Genomic DNA, 11,912 nt, shown 5'->3' with positions numbered 1-11,912 from the left:
AAGTAAAGCTTGGTTTGAACAGTTACAAACATCTGGTGAAATCGTCGACAATGATGTAAGTGTATTGATGTCGCATTGTATTTATTCTTATATATATGGCTTCATGTTTTTACATACTTCTATTCTAAATATTGAAACAACATGTCAGTGGGTGGTTTACTTTACTCCGACGTCGTTCTTACACATAGACTAATATATGGACTACCGTCGACTCGGATTTCATTGGTTGCATGTCTCAAGACTGTTTTGTGAAGGGCTACAAGGAGGAAGGCTGGGATGGATCATTATTTCTTGACCGAGTGAATGGGATGCCAACGCAGTTCATCCGGATGTGGAGTGAAGTTCAGATGGTACTTATTCCGATAAACTATAAAAACGAGCACTGGTTCCTAGGGGTTCTTATGCTGCAGGAAATGCATTTATACATATATGACAGTCTGGTGTCAAATTGCTGCGAGGAATCACTAGAAATTTTTTTAAGTTTATGTCTGGATATCATTAGAAGAGTCATGGATAAGAATGGTCATTGGTCGGAGGCACAAGTGAAACAAGACATAACCTGGAGCAGAGTTCCTGGTTGTCCACAACAACTAAGTGGTTCAAATGACTATGGCGTATTCACTTGTGCTTTTGCCCAAGTTATAACTAAAAGGTGTGAAACCCGACATGATCAGTTTGTGTGCAACTTTGACGGATCGTATGACGTCCATTTTAGATTGCGTTTTGCAGCCGAGTTGTATCATCAGAAGTTATTAGTAGATAATCTAGAAACAAGTTTGCTTTTGTCTGATAGTTAGACATTGTAATTTAGTACATTTGTTGTACAGATATGTAATATGTTATTTGGTACATTGATGTTAAAACTAGTATGTAGTTTAGTACATTGATATTTAAAATACGACAAGTGCGACATGGGTAGTAGATTTAGTACATGAAAATACGACAGGTACGACACAATATATAATCTGTTGCTTGTCGTATTTTAAAAAATACGACAGGTACGACAGGCAAATGGGGAATAAGGAAGACAAGGGTATTTTTGTCCAAATACAATGAAACTGCGTAGATTTGTAAAAAGTTGGAGAACTATGCTAAAAACGTAAATGAATTTTAAAATAGGGCTAGTTTTGTAATTGTTCCTAAGCTCCTTGCACACAATTAAAAAAAATTGAAGTGTATGTGGTAGATTAGTATAGTTGTGTCTTGCATATTAATGAGTTAGTATAGTTGGTGTAAGGAAAGAATTAATTATCTAATAAAATGGTTTTGAAGTATATGGAAAGTTTAACATTAAAATTGCTTCAATTAACTCTCCTCCTAAGTCCTTAGAAATCCATAGATAAAATGAATTAAAAGAAGTTAGTAGTAGTCCATGCATCTTTGCACAATATGAGTGATGCTTTAGAAATCTCTTTTAAACTACAAACATAATTTAATAGAGAAGAAAATTAAATTCGTAATATGGCCATAGAGTAGGTAAACTTCAAATTTGAATAACAATCAGTGATAAACTAATCTTCCATATTTTCATCTCATCTTTAACTCATTGTAAACTTATTTTAACCCAATTGATCCAATCAGAACAAATATGACAAATAAATCAATTAGACTAAAACTCTTGTCAATATCATCTGTGATTAAATCTGTTGTTGGATCATTATGCTCATTCATTTTTTAACACCAACCTTTGCAGATGAACTATGATTCCTCCTAATAGCAGCAACTGAAACTAATTAGTTGTAATAAAATCAACAAAAAGCCACAACTATAAAACAAAAAAATATAAACGTTGAACCCAATTCCCATAATGTAAAATGCCCCTCATAACTCCTAATTCCTATAACCAAAATGTTTGGAAGAGGTTTTTTTGAATAGAAAATAATATAATTAAAAAAAGTTTCGTTTGTTTTGCAAAGTACTATCACCCAAATGACAACACAAAAAAAAAAAACAATCGTTTGCAATTTATCAAAAGAAATCAAAGATTTTCCAGACAAATTTGATGCAAACAACACAGCTTGAAACTATTATGAACAACAAATTCTCGTTTTTAGCTCTTCCAACACAACTAATAGCACAACTGAATTATCAACCATGTATTTTCAAGCAATCCAGTCTGAAAGTTCTAATCGCACACATGATTTTTAATCCCAAACAAAAAAAAAAAAACGAAATTTGGTTTTAAAATAGTAAATAAAAATAAAATTTAAACCAATTTTAATCCCAAACATGCAAATTGCTACTTTAAAAAAAAAAAAAAAAAGTTATGACCATTTATAAGTTGTAGCATCCTATCCCAATGGAGAAATAATATGGTAACATTTACTCTTAAATAAATAGAAAGAAATATAAGGCTGAAGTAGTAACACTAATATGTAAAAACACTGAGCTTCTTCACTATTATTGCAGCTGAAGTCCTTGGTATGAGCAAAAGAAAAAAAAAAGAATAATATGAATTGTTACTATTCTATACTTGAAATGCAATCAAAATTAGAACTATTTTCATCTTCTCTTTTGAGTAGAAATCACGCAAAAGCCCTACCGATGCAAGACAGCCATTATAAACCATGAAGAAGAAAAAAAGGAAAAAAAGAAAATCTACCTTTTCAGAGAATAAGGAAAGTGAAAACATTGCCCAGAGAGAAGATGGAGCATGGAAGAGAGATGGGTATTGAAAAGGGGTAAATTACATCCATGGTCACTGAACTTTATTCATTTTAACATTATGACTTCTTAACGGTATGACCACTAAACTTTATTCTTTTTAACACCGGTGACAATTGAATTTTAACTAATTCCTCAAAATGAAAATATTCAAGAATTAAAGTTGTTCAGAACCACATTTATCATGATAATATATTTTTTATTTTTCAAAATCACATTTTTTGGAGTTTTTTCTCTCTACAAATTCACTCTATTTCCTAACCAAAAAACACATAAATGATCTCAAAACGAAAATTTTTAAAAACTAAAGTTCTTTAAAATATCATTAACTCTTCGAATTTTTTTATTTTGAGGCTGTCAACGGTTGTTTTGAGACATTAAGTGGCCACTGGTATTAAAAAGTGTAGTGTTCGATGACTTTACTGTTAAGAATTGAAATCCAATGACCACAATGTTAAATGAATACAGTTTAGTGGATTTACCCTATTGAAAAATGAAAAGTATGTAATTACCATTTAGAACATAAAACACGGCATCGTTTTGGAATGAGATTTTGCATTCCTAGTAATGAATTGCAACTGGTCACACACAAAATGACTGTAAAGCCAAGCTAATTTATAGTGGCAGCAGAATTTGGTAATTTACATGGATTTCTAAATTGATTTTGATTTACTGTTCCTATCCTCATTCAACTTTAATTCTATAGAATAATATATAAAAAATTATTCATTAAAAAATGAATTGACCATTGTGTAAACGTACAAGGAAATGGTTTTGTTGTACTTAGGGATATGGACTAATTATTGGGGAAGAATACATTAAAAAGCATATGTTGTTGCTAACTTCAATACTATCCCTAACCGACATTCACTCGATAAGGAATGACTTTGGCCACCTCTATACTTCATAGGTCAAACTATATTTTATTTTGAGTTTCTTCATTTCCAATGTTTTTTTTAAAGAAAGAAGATATACTAATGCAACTCAAACTATAAAATTGGAAAAATAAAATACGGTAGCTATCCGATCATTCTATAAGTCATGATATACTGGGATGGATGTAGAGAGAGGTCCGGGAGCCAGAGTCCCTCCAGTCACTGGAACCACTATGATAGGGGTAGTTCTGACTCTGTGTCTCCACAAAATTTGATTTTATAGGGTGGTAAATTGGTGATTTGATTAAAGTTTAACTCTGTATTTGATAAATTGGACATTTGATCTAAAACTTTGATTGATTATTTGATAAATTGGAGATTGTTATATAATTAATACAAAATTAACTCATTCAGATTGTATTTAATTACTCAGACCCATTGTTTCCAAAGAATTTTGATGGGATGATGAATTAATAACCCCAAAATTGATCCAAGAAGTGTCAAAAGTTAGGCACTTCCTATTAGGTTCTCCGTAAATCCAAATTTCTAATTTTTTTGTTCTGTTAGGTCCTTCTTAAATCCAAATTTCTAAATTTTTTGGCATGTTAGGTCTTTCTTAAATCCAAATTTCTAATTTTTTTCGCCTATTAGACCCTCCTCTAAATTCAATTTTTTTATTAGACAAACTTTTTTTTACTTGTTAAGAATCTTAAACACAATCTAGCTTAATTTTGAGAAGTTTTATATTGGTACTTAAAAATTGGATCTTAACCATTCAGATTATAACACGTATATATACGGAAAAAATTGAAAGCAAATTTTTTTTGTGTATACATGTGTAAAATCGCTCCCCCCCAACTAATCATATATTCGCCACTGGTGATATACAATAGGCAGCACTAGTTAGTTCGTGAGCCACACTTTTTGTAGAACGATTAACGAACTTGACACTAACATCATTAAAAGAAGAAAGTAAAGAATTATAGTCTTTTAAAATAAGGTCATATGTGACTGAAAATGATACTATTTAAGATGCTCAACCACTATTGATGTATCAAACTTATCAAACAATTATTGAAACCATATTTTTTAAGCCAACTAATAGTCTCCATAATCCTCGTAGCCTCTCTATCTTTAACCAAATAATTACTCAACTTCTGCCTTTTAGATCTCTTTGGGTTTCTATAAAAAACAATCAATAATCAAAACATCATAGGAGGATCGGAAACTTGGCTCAACTAAATGAGCAACAACTGTCGCAACATCTTACTCAACCACAATCCCATCCAAATTTTTAGCCTTTTATCATCTCAAGGTCTCTTGAATACATATGACTTTCCCATCACGAGGTTGAAACTCCCTAGAAAGGTGATGAGAAAACGCCACAAAAAACTCACCCTTGTCATTTCGCACAATACCACCAATCCCTAGGATACCAAAACCCGCAAACACCGAAGTATCCACATTCAACTTCAGTTTAAGCATGTCACTTAAAAGACTACGTCGTAGATCCTAAGAAGCAGACCTACGAGCACGCTCAGGAATCCCATAAAAACTATTAAACTGTCAGGGCATACTACCCTCCCAATTGACTTTCGCGTCCATAAAATGTACATCAGATTTTAAAATTTTAACCATCCCTAGCAGAGGCCAGAACAGACCCAACCCTCCACTCCTTCCTCCAGTCAATACTCATACACTCAACAAACTTAATTCTTCTTTCAAGTGTATTTAAACGACTCAGACAGATGCAAGTTTCAGAAAGAAAAACGATATCAGGCTTATGTTGATGGACGGGACTAATAACAACTCCTACTACATGTGGGATGTGCAGCCCGCGACAGTTCCAAGCCATTAGGCTCATAAGAGAAACCAAACAAAACTTGCCAATTCGATAAGATAAACAAAACTTGTCAATACGATAAGACTTGAATAATTTAAATACTTATTAAATTGTCATTAAGAAAAAGAAGCAGAAAATTATCATTAAGAAAAATAAACAGAAAATTCAGAAAAAGTAAACTAGTCTATTATCTTTACTAATGAAAATAAACCCATTATACAACTTTTTTTCTCTCTTTATATCAACAAACACTATATGAGAAAAGTAAAATATGGAAAATGAGTTTGCTCATTGAAGATAATAAGATTAAACAGGAGAAAGTAGATGTGTTTGTTACAACCCGGTTTAGAGTGGGTAGCGTCCGAATAGAAGACATGAGTAAGAAAAGGCAGTAAGGGATTACGCTAACTAAATCTCACATTGAAACTGGTGAATGAGTGATCACGCTTATTAATAAAATGGATTTTAATATATGTATATGTGTTTTAAAGCCATAAGTTTCAAAGTGTTAGATTTAGACTAAAGCAGAAAATATATACATTGTATAAGTCTGGATTGTTAGATAAGTTGACACTTATAATATGACATTATTTAAATTGGGTTGAAATTAACTTATTTAACTCTAATTCGATAAATGCCGCGGTAATTTCCACCCCTATAATTTTCACAAACAATTTCTTGTAGCCTCACTTTATAAAGAAAACGAAGTGTAAAATTAATGGATGGAGAAGTGCCCCTCTATTTGTACTTAGAATACTATGACCTAATTATCAAATACACATTATAAACTCGATGAATTGATAAAAAAATTGAGAAGTTTTATTATCATAGTAGACAGAACCAATATTGGTTCATCCCATTGCAAAAACTTTCCAAAAATAAAAATGTTTTACTATGATTTGGGATTAGCACTGGTCCCACTCAGATAATGTCATATTAGTAATGAGGCTGACATGACATCATCTTAGTGGAACAAAATCAGTATTGGTTTATCATTGTAGATACTTTACAAAATTGGAGAAGTTTTACTATGGTTTGGAATTATTACTGGTTCCCCTACTCAGATGATGTCACGTCAGTAATAGGACTGACATGACATATAAGCTATTAAAAGCATTTATCACGCAACCCAACCTTAATTGATAAATATGGAATACACAATCCCATAATGTTAGGCTATGAATATTTGTGGTGAAGCTCTTAGCCTAGTGGTTGAGAGCTTACCTATGTCTTGGGAGGTCATGGGTTCGAATCATATCCGGGTCTGGTGGGGATTTTTCTTTCTTCTTTAATGTAAGCGCATTGCGCAAATTTTTTTTAAAAAAAAGCGCATTGTGCGCAAATTTTTTTTTTTCAAAAAAAAAGCTATGAAATATTCAAAAACATATATTAGGCCATATTAATGTCAATCTCAAAACTAAATACCATTTTGATGTGTTTTTTTTAATATTTTATAAAACATTAAAATATTTTCTAATAAAGACTAATAAATATTTGTTTTCTATCGCTTAAAAAGTGTATAACGAGTCTCGAACTGAGAAATCGGACAAGATATCAGAAATAAATAAATACGTGTCCTTTTAAATAAACAAATTCATTTGTTCAAGCCCAATCCACAAGGATGGGCTTTGGCGAGCCAGAATAGGTCTAGATTTCATTAAACTTCTGCCTATGAACATACTACTGATCTAACGGCGTCGTTTTGAAAATTGGATCAATTGGGATTGACTTCTAAACTCTAATTGGATCCAAGTTAAATATAAATAACCTTTTCTGACGGAAATTCAAAGGGCTACTGTTTATATTCATTTACACTGTTGATTTGAGTAAATAATTATTAGGTAAATAATTTATTATTTCTTACATTTTTACTTACTAAACTTATATTTTAATAACATATTATTTAGTATTTATTCACCACTTTAGTCTCTGAGGAACTAAATTATTTAATAATTTAAATATTTGAAGAGCTGAACTGTTGAATGGATTAAAAGTTAAGGACTAAATAATGTGTTAGGCAAAAATATAAAAATTAATAAATTATTTAGTAATAATTATTTAGGTCCTGTTTGGTAAATAGTTTTTTTAAAGAAAAATTAGAAGTTTGAACCACTAGTCAAACCTCTAATAGTGGTGTTTGGTGAAGAGATGTTTGAAAGAGTTTATTGGGTCCAAAAAGCTAATTTTGAAAAAAGTGATTTTATGAGTTTTTTCAATTAGCTTATTACTCCATCTCTTTTAAAACCCCATATAAAGATTTTATCATGTCTTTATTTGTCATTTTATACAAACAGTTATTAATCATTATCTAGGTTTTACCAAATAAGTTTACATTCAGCTAACAGCTAATATAATCAGTTAACAGCTATTTGACAAACAATACTTTTTTTTTTTTTGGTTGGGAGTTCTAAACTCTATTTTTTTCAGCTTCAAAAACAAAAACAAATATTTAGTTTTTTTTGTAAATAATAATTATGTATTTTTTTTAACATAATTATGTATTCTTTAACTTATTATGTTAATGAAATAATACCCTTTAATATTATTCCCAATCCTCCTATACATTAGTAATTTTTGTCTCTCTAACAAAATAATTTTGCTAATAATTGATAATGATAGAAAATTTATTATATGTATATGATATGTTCTGTTGGGATTGACTAGCAAATTATTGAATGGACTTTTCATGAAATGACTATACAATTAATGGAAATAAATTTTAGGGTAAAGTTCAAATAAAACCCCTGTGGTTTCACTAATTTTCAGATAAAGGACTATGGTTTATTTTTTGTTAAAACGAGGATTGAGGTTTCACTTTTTTAATAATGCTTTTAAAACTATCTTTAACGACCTGAAAATGAAAATTTTCAAGATTTAAAGTTGTTCAATGCCATATTTTCTATGGAACTACATTTTTGATTTTAGAAAATCATCTTTTTTGGAACTTTCTCTTTCTAAACATTAACTTTCTCTCTCTTTACCAAATATCATCTAAATAATCTCAAAATAAAAAGTTGAAGAATTAAAGTTGCTTAAAATATTAGTAGTTTTTAAAATATGTCATTTTTGAAGTCGTCAATGGTGATTTTAATAGTATCAATCGAAAAAATCTTTATTTTGCTAAATTTGAAAACCTCAGTCATCGTTTTGACAAAAAGTAAACCACAGTCCTTTATCTGAAAATTAGTGAAACCACAGGGGTTTTATTTGAACTTTACCCTAAATTTTATCAACTCTATAATACGTTGTTGGAAATAAAATAATTGAGTACTTTAATAAATAAAAACTCATAAATTATTTATTAGCTTAAATTTTACATTTTAAAATGATTAAGTAAGTTTTATTTTTTTAACATGAAATTTTTAATATATCTCGTATTTTATTTAGACCTGTTTACGGGTCCAGGTACCGTCTCGACCCGCCCAGACCCGTATCTCTTTGGCCAGGTTTGGACGTGAAAATTTATCTTTAGACCCAGGCCCGCTAAAGTCTGGCTCTTTTTTGGACGGACTTGAGATTTATAAAAATAGCACGGGCCTAGTCTGGTCCGGCCCGTATATTAATATTTATATTAATATTTATTTTTAAATATAAATTTATCTTCGGAGTAAAATGTCAATAGGATACCACCCTATCAATATATATGCCTCCATTCATCACGAAGGCCGAATACCGGCTCTCCTAATTTATAATGGACTACGATGTATGGTTTAAACCAGTACCAACAATTGATCTGCTCTGGAGGAAACCTGACGTCAGAGTAGGGATGTAAACGAGACAGGGCAAGATGAGATTCCTGATGAGGGCATCTCTAGCTCGAGTGGCCAGGAGCCAAGTCACGCGGAGCGTGGGTTCAATGTACGTGAAGGGAGAAGAGACCCAACTAGGGAGGGCCAAGTCCAGGACCTCATCCACACAGAGCGTGGATTAGAACACGCAGAGCGTGACTGCCTAGTTCGAGGGAGAGAAGGAGACCTGTTCAAAGAGGGCCAATCTCAGGAGGTCATCCACGCGGAGCGTGCCTCAGGGAACGCGGAGCGTGGATGTTGCAAATCAATTTCTTCCGCAAGTATCTGATGAAGGAAACAAAGGCTAATCTTCACCTAATTAGTGTATTGCCACTGCCCACTAATTACACTACTGTCTTAACTTGTTTTTGTTCCCTAATTATCTCTTAGACTACTATTATTATTTATAACCCTAGTCTACCTTTTAGGTTTTTTGTTCCAAATTAGAGATAGGTATAAAAACCTCTCTTTTTGGATGAACACACAACTTTTTATGAATATCAAACTTTAGCCTACATTGGAGCTTGGATTTTATCCTCTTGGGTTTATTCAACCTTCAAGTTTAGCTTGAGAAGATTGCATTCTTTGTCGGATTAAGATTAAAACCGTTCATATCAACTTAATCCACATCATTTCCTACCCCCGTTCCCCAACTAGTCGGGATTCCCCATCCTTGTCCCGCGGGGAATCTCTATCCCCACGGAGATCCACATTCCCCGTTTATATATGTTTCAAAAAAAAAATTCTCCATTCCCTACGGGGAATGACCATTTATGTTTAAAAAGATAGTAATACCTAAAACTTGTTGAAATTAGTAGTTAATAATACCAAATATCAGCAATCATTCTCAAATTTTCTAAACCATAAAAGACTAAAAATTGAAAACAATAAATCACCTAATTAAAATATACTTAAATCATCCAAAAAATCAATTATCATGGGAAATAGTTGGAAATCCCTGATCGAGGATTAAAGGGGTGGGGACAGGGATCCCCACGGGACGGGGCGACCTTTCCCATCCCCGCCCCATCTCCATCACGGGGACAACACTATTCCCATCTCTGTCCCATAGAAATTCTTATCGGGGATTCTCTATCTCCATCAGATAACTGCTAATCAGAAGAAAAAGATGCCCTCCTCACTTGAAGCCGTAGCCGTAGTTTGGTTGGACTTCCTGACCCTTTATTTCTATTTTTTATTTAAAAATTTAATATTCATTCGATTTTGAATAGCTCTTTTTCTCTACTATGAGGAGACGAGGAATCTCCGCCTCATTTACACCCAGAAATAATCACCGCAGCAATTTCGTTTTAATAATTTAAATGATTACCCGAAAGATACAATAGATAGAAGTCAATTTCCATTAATCAAGTTGGTTTCACCGACGTCTAAAGAAAAAGTTGGTTTCACGACGGCGTCTATTCACATACCTTAATTTAATTTCAATTTCTTTAGGAAATATTTTTAATTTCTTATTACAAGTTTTACTTAATTGTATATATAACTTGCATATCTTTTCCCAATACATACACGCAAAAAGCCTTGATTTAATGTACGACCAAACAAATAAATATAATTCTTTATATACAAACATTTAAATATAATTATTTGAACACATAAGGTGTAAAAAAAACTTTCAATATTCGCCGTCATGAGAAATTTTATCTTTAATATTTAAAATTGTATAATTTTACCCATAATATTAACAAGTAAGGTAATTTAAAAAATAATTCGTCAAACTGTCTTCTTATTCATGAATCTTATCATTTACACTTTAAACGTTTATCGTTTTATCAATTATTAGCAACAGATTCAAAATATATAAATAAACGTGAAAAAAAAATTTAAAATTATCATTATTTTGTATGAGTTGGAAAAAAATCAAAATATTTGTCCAAATTAAAAAATATTAATTTCTAATTCTATTATTAAATCATAAAAAATATATAAAAAAATTTCAAACCAAATGATATGCAACAGATGCAGAATAAAGAAAACAATATCTGTGTTTTATAATAATATCTGAAACTGATCAAACTTTTCAAGATATAAATTGCTCTTAACAACCAACGTTAAAGATAAAATTGTTTTTGACTGTCAAATATTAGAGTATTGCTATAACTTATCCATGTTTCACTGCATAGAAAAATTAGAAATTCATTGAATATGATCAATTAGAAATATAGTCAAATTATTACTATTCATGTATTTTTTTTTGTTTGACATTAGTAGCAAGTACAACAAGTATGTCCTTGTAGTTTTTTATTTTTTATTTTTTGAAAACAGAGCATTTTTTAAGTTTCTAAACTTTTGGAAGCTTGTCAATTGAGTCCTTAATTTTTTTAATTTAACATATTGACCTTCAATCAATTATAAATACACAGGCATATTAAATTTCTACTTATTTATAAACATATAATTCAATTAAACAAGCATTACTTATTTTATCTATCTAAAATTGTATATTTTACGATTTAAAATAAGGTTTTTACATGATCTCTTACATCAAATACTTACAAAAAAAAAAAAAAACTTATTTCAAACTCTTAAATACATAAATTTTGAATACAGATGAAGTTAATAGCGACATACATTTTACATTCAATTTTTTTTTTTGGAAATTACCTAATATTTTAATTGAACATATAATATATATAGTTAGAGATAATAAATATTATTTCTGAATCTTATTTGTCAAATTAAAATTTTGAAGTGAATAGTCCTTTTTACATATAGTATTAG

This window comes from Euphorbia lathyris, chromosome 5 (assembly GCF_963576675.1).
Source record: "Euphorbia lathyris chromosome 5, ddEupLath1.1, whole genome shotgun sequence".
NCBI lineage: Eukaryota > Viridiplantae > Streptophyta > Magnoliopsida > Malpighiales > Euphorbiaceae > Euphorbia > Euphorbia lathyris.
Note: the sequence above shows the minus strand (reverse complement) of the source record.